At 39.2% G+C, this 12505-nt stretch overlaps 2 pseudogenes across 2 annotated transcripts; one reads left to right on the plus strand and one right to left on the minus strand.

Moving 5' to 3' along the window:
* Positions 1-592: 592 nt before the first annotated feature.
* Positions 593-1304, minus strand: LOC308555031 (14-3-3 protein theta pseudogene; annotated as a pseudogene). Its single transcript has one exon. The product of its transcript is annotated as a 14-3-3 protein theta pseudogene (transcript).
* A 6611-nt stretch (positions 1305-7915) lies between these two features.
* Positions 7916-8313, plus strand: LOC308554491 (phosphatidylinositol N-acetylglucosaminyltransferase subunit P pseudogene; annotated as a pseudogene). The gene has a single exon. The product of its transcript is annotated as a phosphatidylinositol N-acetylglucosaminyltransferase subunit P pseudogene (transcript).
* Positions 8314-12505: the final 4192 nt, after the last annotated feature.

A 12505-nucleotide genomic window follows, 5' to 3' on the forward strand; every position in this document is an offset into this window, starting at 1 on the left:
ATTAACTACATTTTCATATCTTAACGGTAATACAAAACACAGTCACTTTCATAACAGGTTCAGATTACTTAAATACCAGATACATTTTTAGTCCTCTTTAAGTGTTTGGAACTTATTTATGTTTTTGTGAAATGAAGCTATTAATACTTTTCTACTGGCTGGCTGGCATGGCTCAGCGGTTGAGCATCGACCTAGGATCCAGGAGATCTTAGGTTCGATTCCCGGTCAGGGCACATGCCTGGGTTGCAGGCTCCATCCTCAGCATGGGGTGTGTAGGAGGCGGCTGATCAATTATTCTCTTTCATCATTGATGTTTCTCTCTCTCCCTCTCCCTTCTTCTCTCTGAAATCAATAAAATATATTTAAAAATAAAAACAAACCCTTTTCTATAGCAGTAACTGCACACCAGGAAGGCCAAGACAAACACAACTCAGGGAGTGGAGTTTTCCCAAAGCTGCAGTATGAAAAGACTATAAACAGTTGGTTCCATAGACGTGAATGGGTTTCTTTGCTCTTGGAAATCCAAATGGAATACAGAATGGAGAGGTGTACAACGGTTTCTGTAGGGAAGAAAGACAACACCCTGTTGCAGTTAGTTTTCTGCCCGTTCTGCTGCATCACATTCTTCTCCTGCGCTGTCTGATGCCCATAACATGAGGTTGTCCCTAAGCAACTGCATGATGAGGGTGCCATCTTTGTATGAGTCTTCATTCAGCGTATTGAGTTTTGCAATGGCCTCATCAAAAGCTGTTTTAGCAGGCAAGCTCTGGGCTATTAAGGATCTCATAGTAAAATACAGAAAAGAGCCAGCCCCAGCAGAACTGGGTGTGTGGGCTGCATCTTTCTTGCTTATTCAAAAGCTTCTTGGTAAGCTCCTTGGGAATTATCTATCATTTGTTTTTGATCATCACCGCATGCAGCTTCAGCAAGGTACTGGAAGTCATCTCCCTTCATTTTCAGATAGAAGATCTTACTCTCTGGATTAGTTGCATTGACTGTTAAATACTTATCCAACAATTCCAGGACAGTGGTGCAGATGGACCTCAGTTTGGACTCCACTTTCTCCTGGTAGTCCTTAATCAGCTGCAACTTCTTGTCAGAGGTGCCAATTTTCTGCTTGGTGCTCGAGATGACCCTCCAGGCAGACCTGCAGCCCCAACCACGTTCTTGCAGGCCCCTGAGAGCAGGTCGCACTTCTCATTGGACAGCTTGGTGCCCTGCTCTGGCATGGTCTTCATGCGGGTGGCTATGTTGTGGTAGCACTCAGCCAGCTTCACCTTCTGGATCAGCTCCATCTTCTCCATGGGGACTGGGAGGAGAGCAAGGGCCAGCACGACCTGGATCGGAGGAGGTGTGCGGAGGGCCTTATGGTTTCCGTGGCTGTGGTGCAAATCCCACTTCTTTTTAAATGTGTTTCCTGTATTCTTTTGTAAAAAAACCCAAAAACCCAAAAAAACAAAAAAAACCCCTCCTGATTCATGGGTGGATGCTCAACCACTGAGCTACAGCAGCTGGGCAAAGTCCCAACACTTTGATCTGCTTTTCGCTTTAGCCAAGGACCCTCCTGTCAGCCTATCCCCAGAGCCCCTTATAGTATTCTTTATAATTACTTAATTGCCTTTATCAGTGCTCTTTGTGTGGATTTAAATTGCTTTCAGCCTGAAGAAATTCCTTTAGTATTTCTTGTAAAGCATGTCTGCTGACAACAAATTTTCTTAGTTTTTGTTCATCTGGGAAAGCTTTTGTCACTTTTAATTCTTTGAAAGATAGTTTTGCTGGATATAGGATTCTTGATATATAGTTTCTTTCCTGAGCATTTTTCTCTTAAATTGTTTTTGTTATTTGTGAGAGTTCTTTAAATGTTTACTCAATAGTAAACTGTTAATATTTTTTTAACATGTCGACACCTTTTCACCAATTCCAAAACTAGCTTTCCTAGTTTATATTTTGCTTTTGGGTTTTATTAATGGCTTTCTGGATATATTACATATTTTAATTTTATATAATAAAACTAGCAAGCATTTAGTTTGTATTTTCTTCCACCTTTCTTATGCTTTATATTTTCTTTTCCATCCTGTCATTAAGTCTTCAGCTATATTTTTCTTTTAGTTGTTTTTTAGTTTTTACAGCTTAAACCAATAATTTGTATTTATGTCTCTAATTTAATTTCTTCTTATGTTTATAAAATTGGTCCAGTTACTTCACTCATTTGTAACAACACTTTTGCAAAATGCTGATCATTATATCTGTGTTGAGAACTAATTATGTGGTAATAGACAGTTGGCCAAGACTTTTCTCTACCATATCTATTTTAATATTTGCAGCCATGAGAAGTATCATTATCATCTTTACTCAAAGCCATCCCCCAGCTTAGAGAAATTAAATGACTGACTCAAGGTCCTGCTGTTAAGACATGGTGGAACCAAGATTCTGACATATCCAGCTCCATGATCAAGTACATCCTCTGAATGACTGTGTAAATTCATGTAATGATATATAGATATATAAAATAGGTATAGACAGATATAGATATATTTTTAGATTCTCTGTTTTGATACAGAGATCTGAGCTTTTATGATTGTGCTAATACCATGCTATTTTAGTTTGAGGCTTTTAAACAGCTTTATAATACTTTGTAATACCTGGTAGATTATTCTTGCAAAATTATGCCAGTATACACATATAGGAATGTTTATTATTATAAACATGCATGGATAAAATACTTGGAAATACCCTAAGTTTCCATCTAAAGGGGAGCATTCAGTATATTATGATCCATCCCTATAGTGGCATCCAATACAGCCCCTTAAAGAATACAGTAGGTTTGTAAGTTCTGATGTGGAAAGAATTCCCAAGATACAATTTAAAGAGTGTTTTACAGAATGATCTTTTTTGTGTAAATAAAAATAAAGGATTATATAGGCATATTTTTTTTAGAAGAGATACCCCAAAACTCTTATTTCCCCTTTTTGTGATAATACATATGGACTTACTACATTCTTTTTTAAAAAAAAATATACCATATAAGTATATAAAATTTATCAAAATAAGTAAAGAACCCCCACCAGCCTATTTAGTTGATACACAATGTTAGCTGTGATTGATTAACATTTAGGTTGTTCATATTTTATCCTTACAAATGTGCTGCATAAGACATCTTTGTATATAAATTTGCTTAATGAGCTTACATATGCAGGAATACCCTTTCAGGCCACACTATCTCTATTTCTGAGTTCTTTAAATTCATACTTTTTACTAGAATGTAAGTTCCACAGGGACATATCTGTTTTGATCACTGTCATAGATTATTGTTTGGCAAGTGTTCAGTCCTACTTCCTTAGGGGTAACATATACTTTCCTATTCTACCGACTTTGAACTTGGTTGTGTGACTTGCCTTAGTCGGAAGCATGTGAGTGGTTAAAACATGACACCTTAATTCTGTTTGTGCAGCTTGGCTTGGCTCTTGCACCCCTGTGATTACCATAAGAAGGACATTTACCAGGTAGCTGCTTCCCCTTTAGTCCAAGTTCCAGAATGCAACACATAAATCAGAACTGAATCAAAATCAATGTGCAAAAATCCATTGCCTTCTAATACTAACAACAAAACATCAGAAAAAGAAATGAAGAAAGCAATTCCTTTTGCAATTGCAACCAAAAGAATAAAATACCTAGGTATAAACTTTACAAAGAACATGAAAGACCTATATACTGAAAATTACAAAGCATTATTAAAAGAGATTGAAAAAGACACAACAAAATGGAAAAATATCCCCTGTTCATGGATTGGAAGAATCAACATAGTTAAAATGGCCACATTACCCAAAGCAATATACAGATTTAATGCAATTCCCATCAAAGTCAATGTCATTTTTCAAAGAAATAGAATGAGAAATCATCAGATTTCTTGTATGGAACCACAAAAGATCCCAAATAGCCAAAGAAATCCTGAGAAAAAAAGAACAAAACTGGAGGTATCACGCAACCTGACTTCAAATTATACTACAGAGCTATGATAATAAAAATAGCATGGTATTGGCACAGAAACACACACAGATCAGTGGAACAGAATAGAGAGCCCAGATATAAAACCACATGTATATGGGCAGAAGATTTTCAGCAAAGAAGCTAGAAACATACAATGGAGTAATATAGTCTCTTCATAAGTGGTACTGGGAAAACTGGAAAGTCACATGGAAAAGAATGAAACTGGATTACAGCTTGGCCCAGGTACAAAAATTAACTCAAAATGGATCAAAGACCTAAATGTAAGACCGGAAACTATAAGTTACATAGAAGAAAACATAGGTATCAAACTGATGGACCTTGGTCATAGAGAACATTTTATGAACTTGACCCCAAAGGCAAGGGAAGTAAAGGCAAAAATAAATGAAGGGGACTATATCACACTAAAAAGCTTCTGCACAGCAAAAGAAACTGACAACAAAACAAAGAGTCAGCTGACCAGATGGGAGATGATATTTTCAAAGTAGCTACAACAAAGGTTTAATTTCCAAAATATATAAATAACTCATAAAACTCAACACCAAACAAACAACCCAATCAAAAAGTGGGCAGAGGACCTGAACAGACACCTCTCCCAAGAAGACATACAAATAACCAATAGATATATGGAAAGATGTTCACCCTCACTATCAATTAGGGAAATGTAAATCAAAACTACAATGAGGTACCACCTCACACCTGTTAGTGTGGCTGCTATCAACAAGACAAGTAATAACAAGTGTTGGAGAGGCTGTGGAGAAAGGGGAACCCTCGTTCACCACTGGTGGGAATGTAGACTGCTACAACCACTAACGAAAGCTGCCTGGCAATTCCTCAAAAAATTAAGGATAGAGCTACCATATGACCCAGCAATCCCTCTCGTGGGTATATACCCGAAAAACTAAAAAACATGTACTCACAAAGATATATGCACTCCTATGTTCATTAGAGCAATATTCATGGTGGCCAAGACATGGAAACAACTAAAGTGTCCTGCAACAGAGGACTGGATAAAGATGTGGTTTATGTACACAATGGAATATTATTCAGCCATAGAAAGGATGAAATACGGACATTTGTAACAACATGGATGGACCTTGAGAATATTATGCTAAGTGAAATAAGTTTGTCAGAAAAGCCAAGAGCCATATGATTCACTCATATGTGGGATATAAAACTGAAACTTGTGGACACAAACAGCAGTGTGGTGGTAGCCAGAGGGAAGGAGGTGGGGTGTGAAGTGAGTCCTAATATATGGTGACAGGAGAGGATATGACTTTGGGTGGTGGACACACAGTGCAATATACTGATCTTGTAACATGGAAACCAACACCTGAAACCTATATGTTCATATCAACTATTGTCAACCCAATAAATTTAATAAAGTGTTTATAAAAATAAATAAACTCTGTTTCCCCTTCTGTATCTTTCATTATTGCAATATATTTGTTGAAGAAATTGAGCTACTATCTGTATAGTTTCCCAGAGTCAGAATTTTTATAACTGCACCCCCATGTTATCATTTAATATATTCCTCTGTTATCCGGCCAGTGTGGCTCAGTGAACTGAGTGTCATCCCATGCACAGAGAAGTTTCTGGTTCAATTCCTGGTCAGGGCAAATGCCCAGGTTGAGGACTCAGGTCCCTGTTGGGGACATGCAGGAGGCAGCTGATTGATGTTTCTCTCTCTCTCTCTCTCTAAAAAGTCAATAAAAACATATATATATTTTTTTAATCCTCGCCCAAGGATATTTTTTCCATTGCTTTTCAGAGAGAGTGGAAGAAGGAGAGAGAAACATCGATGTGAGACACATTGATTGGTTGCCTCCTGCACTTGCCCCCAGGGGATCAAGCCCACAACCGAGGTACATTTCCCTGGCCTGAATCCAACTCGGGACCCTTAAGTCTGTGGGCTGATGCTCTAACCACTGAGCCAAACCGGCTAGGGTAATAGAAACATATTTTTAAAAATATTCCTCTGTCCCCTGTAAAATGGAATTTGGACCTAGAGGCTTGGTCACATTCAAGTTCAATTTTGGGGGGCAATACTATATCATAGATGGTGGGGTGTTCTTCGATAAAAAGATATAATGTCTAGTTGTCTTCCCCTGCCCCCAATGTTAACCGGCATTGATACTTAATGCTAAGATCCATGAATTCATTAAAGTTTGCAAAATTGTGAATATTTCATCTTATTATTCTTTTTTTCATTCATTGACTAGAATATTTTTATAAAAAGAAACTTGCCCTCACCTGCTATTTGGTTCCCCAACAGTTTGTATAGATAAGACAGGATAAATGCTAGATCATTTCCTTTGTTTATAAGTATTGAAAAGAATGACCTCCAATGATGATTGAGTAGTTTTTTTGTTTGTTTGTTTTACATTTCCATCCCCCACCCCTCTCTCCTTTGGCAACCGTCAGTTTGTTCTCTATAGTTATGGGTCTGTTTCTATTTTGTTTCATTTATTCATTTGTTTTGTTTGTTTTTTAAGATTCCGCATATGAGTGAAATCATTTATTTCTCTGTCTGACTAATTCCACTTAGCATAACACACTTTGGGTTCATCCATGTTGTCACAAATGGCAAAATTTCATTCTTTTTATTGTTGAATATTCCATTGCACATATATACATCTGCTTTATCCATTAATCTATTGATGGACATCTAGGTTGCTTCCATACCTCAGCTATTACTAGTAACGCTATAAGAACAAAGGGGTGCATATATTTTTCAAATTAGTGATTTTGTTTTCTTAAGATAAATACCCAGAAGTAGAATTGCTGGATCGTATGACAGCTCTTTAATCCTCACCCAAGGATATGTGTGTTTTTCATTGATGAGAGAAAGACAGAGAGAGAGATCAATGTGCCCTGACCGGAGAATCAAACCCACAACCTTTTGGTGAACGGGAGGACAGTCCAACCAACTGAGCCACTTGGCCAGGGCTTTATTTTTAATTTTTAAATATAATAAGCTCAAAGATTTAAACATATTTGATATTTTTCAATAATTGCAATTACTATCCTTATTGATTCTCAGATTGTCCTATATGGCCAACTGAAACCTCTCTAAGTTGCTTTTGACTTCTTTTGACAGACTCTGTGTAGTCTATTTTTTTGTTGTTAATTATCACCTGAGGATATTTTTTCTATTGATTTTTAGAGAGATGTGGAAGGGAGGGAAGGAGGGAGGGAGAGAGAGAAAAATAGAGAGAGAGATATTGATCCACAGGACCGGCAATCAAACCTGCAACCCAGGTATGTGCCCTCAACCAGGAATCGAACCTGAGACCTTTTGGTGCTCCCCTGAGGAACACTGGCCAGGGCTGGGTAGCCTTTTGATAGCATCCTTGCTACCTGGTATGACAAGATGTTCTAGACTCATTAGACTCATTCTGTGCATTATTCCCCCGCCCCCCTGCCCGAGAATTGGCCAATTCTCTAATGTTCCCTGTTCCTTTTAGTGGGAAATGATGTCTTTACTACTGAGCTAATCATGTTTCCCTGTCTCTTTCAGTGGTTAGGAAACATTATCTTAAGATACAAATACACCGTGAGTTCATACTGATACTTCGAATTTAAATTTCGGACTACAGAGTTTTCTTCTAACCTCTTTGATTCACATCTTCTGTCTCCCATGCTGAGACACTGAACTCAGTGCCACCAAGAACAGAATGTGACATAATCCTTTGCTTTTTTCCTTAATAACTGTTATTGCTCTGTGGCAGGGAGCAAGCAAACAATTCCACCCACCCCCTGCTCCCAAGTTCCTGCCAGGGTCCCAGTGTCCCTCTGCCAGGGAGGGGAACTCAGGTATTTCCTTTCTCACCTTCCTGGTGTCCCATGTCAGGAACTTGTGCAGGGGACTCAGCACTGAGGTGATTGTCTAAAGCCACAGGGTAGGTAAATGGTGGAAAATTCACCATTGCATTGCCAGAAACCGTGATTTATGGATTTGTTCTTTTCTTAAGCTCCCAGTTTGGCTTCATACTATATCTCATGCGGACTTTTTTATTCCTGAATTTTTGGCTAAACTGTTTAGGCTTAACCTATTGGCCTCAAAAGTATTGGGCAGTTCCATTACCTGTCTACCTCCTTATTACTATAGTAATCAGGTATGTACTCTTAAACATGATGAGTACTTCTCCACTCAATTCCATTCATACAACCACAGATAACTATGCTAAAAATCAACAGCAGAAAAAATACACACAAAAAAGGCCATCCCAGTGCTGAGATATTTCTACTAGTGAAGTAAACCAAATGTTCTTTCTTGCAGCCAAAGAATTTTACACCAAAAGCTGAACTGTATGTAGACTAACATCAAACATTTATTATGTTTTTGACAGTAATTTTGACCATAAATATTTTGACTCTCTTATTAATACCGGGTAGTGAAATATTTTAAAGAACTCTTAGATTAAGTTCCATTAATACTGTAAATGTTCTCAAATGTTAATTATTAATGGGCAGAGTAAATAAAATACTGCATTACCAAAAAATTTTCTGTTATGGTCATTTTGAATTTGAGATGTCCATTGGACACCCAAATAGAACTATCAAGAAGGAGTTGTATATATAGACACATCAGTGAAGAGGTTGGAGCTGGAAATATTCATTTTGGAGACATCAGCATATACATAGTATTTGGGAAGAACTGATATGATACCTTAACACTACTGAGTCTTCCTATCCATGAACATGGAATAGTTCTCCATTTATTTAGATATATATATATATTTTTTTTTTTTGCTTTCAAGTTTTGCAGTTTTCCTTGTATAGATTTCATAAATATTTTGTTAGATTTATACCTAAATGTTTTTTTGTGGGGTGTACTAATGGAAATAGTGTTGTAATTTTTAAAAAATATGTCTTTATTGATTTCAGAGAGAGGAAAGGAGAGGGAGAGAGATAGAAACATCAATGATGTTTGAATAGGAGTGGTGAGAGGGGATATTTTGTTTCTTATTCCTGATCCTGGGGAGAAAGCATCTTGTTTTTGACCATTATGATGTTGGCTCTAGGTTTCTGTATATGTCCTTTACCAAGGTGAAGAAGTTCCCCTCTATTCCTAGTTTGCTGGGGGTTTTCTTGTTGCTGTTGTTTTAATCATGAAAGGGTGTTGGATCTGCCAAGTGCTTTTTCTACATCTGATATGATTATATAACTTTCTTACTTAGCCTGTTAATGTGATGTATTATATTAATTGATTTTCAAATGTCAAACCAATCTTGTATAACTGGAATAAATTTCATTTGATCATGGTGTATAATTCCTTTTATACACTATTGTATTCAATTTGCTGATATTTTGAGGATTTTGGAATATATGTCCATGAGAGGTACTAGTCTGTAGTTTTTATTTTTTGTAATGGCTTTGTCTGGTTTTGGTATTAGGGTAATGCCAGCCTCATAGAATGAGTTAGGAAGTGTTCCTTTTGTTTCTATTTTCTGGTAGAGATTGTAGAGAATTAGCATAATTATTCCTTAATGTTTTTGTAGAATTCAGCAATGAAACCATCTGGGCTCAGTGATTTCTGCTTTGGAAGGTTATTAATTATTCATACTGTTTAATTAATACAGGCCTATTCAGATTACTTTTCTTTGAATTTTGGTAGATTGCTTTTCAAGGAATTGTTCCATTTAATCTAGATTATCAAATTTATGGGCATACAGTTGTCCAAAATATTCCTTTATTATCCTTTTAATGTCCATAGAATTTATAGTGATGACCCCTTGTTCCTTTCTGATAGCAGTAATTTGTGTCTTCTCTCTTTTGTTATTAGTCTGGCTAGGGGTTTATCAATTGTATTGATCTTTTTGAAGAATCAGCTTTTGATTTTGATTTTCCTCTGATTTATAAAAAATTTATCTTTATTGTTGAGAGTATTACAGGTGTCCCATTTTCCCCCCCCAATTGACTCCCTCCACTTCGCTCCCACCCCCTCCTCAGGCCTTCACCCCGTTATTAACTGTGTCCATGGGTTATGCATATATGCATATAACTTCTTTGGTTAATTTCTTCCCACCCTCCACCCCCCTTCCCTCTTTCCTCTGAAATATGATCGTCTGTTGCATGGCTCAATGTCTCTGGATCTATTGAGTTTGTCAGATTCTTTTGTTCATTAGCTTCTTCTTAAAGAAGACCCTTCAACTTTTCCTGTAGTGCTGGTCTGGTGATGATGAACTCCTTTAGCTTTTCCTTATCTGTGAAGCTCTTCCCCTTCTGGTACCCAAATAATATGAACATTGGGCCTCTTGAAGTTGTCCCAGAGGCCCCTTATACTATCTTCATATTTCTGGATTCTTTTTTCCTTTTGTTCTTCTTGTTGAGTGTTTTTTGTTTCCTCATGTTCCAAATTGCTGATTTGATTATCAGCTGCCTCTACTATACTGTTGATTCCCTGTAAATTATTCTTCATCAGTTCGTGTAGTCTTCATTTCAAATTGGTACTTTATTATGTTATCGATTTTCTCAGTTATTTCCCTAACAGTCTGCTTAAACATTCTTATAAACAAAATTCTGAACTCTGTATCTGTTAGCTTGCTTGGATCTATTTCATTTAGTTCCTCTTCTAGAGATTTCTTCTGTTCTTTCCTTTGTGACATGTTTCTTTGCCTCCACATTTTGGCTGCTTCCAGGTGTCTGTTTCTATGTATTAGGTAGAGCTGCTATGTCTCCTGGAATTTGTAGAGTGGCTTTGTGTAGTAGGTGTCCTGTAGGGTACAGTGGCTCAGCCTCCCCAGTCACCTGAGCTGGGCCTTCTAGGTGCTCCCCTGTGTGGGCTGTGTGCACTGTCCTGTTGTAGTTGAGCCTTGGTTGCTGCTGGCATCCCTGGGAGGAATTGACCCCCAGACCAATCAGCTGCAGGACCAGCTGCAACTACAGCCAAAGAGCTGCTGTGCTGGAGACACCCCTATGGAGCAGGATTTACTTCAGTGGAGCTTTGGTGTTCACCAAGTGCGCCCCTTGAGTGTCACTCGTGGATGTGGTAGGGTTGTAATCCAGCATGGTGGAGTCTGAGCACCAGGTGCATAATCTCTGGGCCTCCTGGGGGGTGCAAAGTCAGCCTCTGCCAGTGCCTTGCCCAGGGCCACTCAGCATGAGTTACACAGCAAACCGTAGTTGGCTGCTACTTGTGCTCGGCTTGGAGGTGTCCAGGAGAGGCCAAGCTATGAACCAATGTAGGCTGCCACTAGAGCCAGGCCTGGGGCCACTTATCAAGCCGTAAGGGGCCCACTGCTGCTTGTTTGGGAGATTTTAGGAAAGCCCTAAGCATGAAGCTAGAGAGACCACTTGCACAGAAAAGCCCCTGGAAATGGCCTGGATGAGCTGCAGGTGGGGAAGGGCAAGGCCTCCAGGAATCACAGGGTGGGGCCAAAGGTGTGAGTCAGGTGCTGGTGATTCAAATATGGCGCCTGCCTGCCGGCTTTGTGCCGGGAGGACTCCAAAGGAGCAATGGCCTCTGCCAGCTCTTCTGCCTGGGAGGAAGCCGCCCCTCCACCTCTCATCCGGATTCCAGGCAGGTTAGTTCCTCCCTGAGTGTCCCAGGTCCTTTCAAGCTGCTACCCTGCGCTGGGGCTCAGAGGGAGCGCGTCTGAGTGAGTCCGTGCGTGGGCCCTTTAAGAGGAGCTGCCTGGGGCTCCCGCAGCCTCCAAGACCCTCAGGTAGTCGCGCTGGTTTCACAGCCCGAAGGTGTGGGGACGACTCTTCCCGGCCCTGGAGCCCTGGGCTGGGGTCCTGCTGTGGGGATGGGACCCCTCACTCCTCCAGGAAACCTTCGCTGGGGAGACACCCCTCCTGGGTTTCAACCGCGGCACCGGGTGTGGGCCCGCAGCGCGTCTCAGGTTCAGTCCCGATCTGCCCGTGTCTCCGCCCCTCCTGCCGGTCTCGATGCTCCTTTAGTTCCCTGGTTGTAGGGCTTCTGTTCAGCCAGATTTCGGGAGGTTCTGAGTGATGGTGGTTCTGTATTTTAGTTGTAATTATGATGTGGTTGTGGGAGGCGGTGGTTGCAGCTGTTACCTACGCCACCATCTTGTTTCTCCTCTCTGATTTTGTTTTAAATTTCATTGATTTCTAAATTTTTATTGTCTTTTCTTGTTTACTTTGGATTTAATTTCCTCCTTTTGTAGATCTTAAAGTAGAAACTTAGATTATTGATTTTAGATCTTTTCTAATATATGCATCCAAATGCTACATTTCCCTCTAAGTATTGCTTTCACTGCATCCCAAATTTTGAGAATTTGCATTTGCATTTATTTTAAAATTTCTCTTGAGACTTACTTGACCCATTTGTTATTTAGAAATGTGTTGTTAAATCTCCAAATATTTTGAGATCTTTGGCTACACCATGTTATTTTTCATTTCATTGTGATGAGAACATACTTTGTATGATTTCTCTTTTAAACTTGGTGTTTCATGACCCAGATGTAGTCTATCTTGGTGATGTTTCATGTGCACTTAAGAATGGGTATTCCTCTGTTGCTGGGTGAAATGT

The sequence above is a fragment of the Miniopterus schreibersii genome (genome assembly GCF_964146895.1).
Source record: "Miniopterus schreibersii genome assembly, chromosome: 3".
Lineage (NCBI taxonomy): Eukaryota > Metazoa > Chordata > Mammalia > Chiroptera > Miniopteridae > Miniopterus > Miniopterus schreibersii.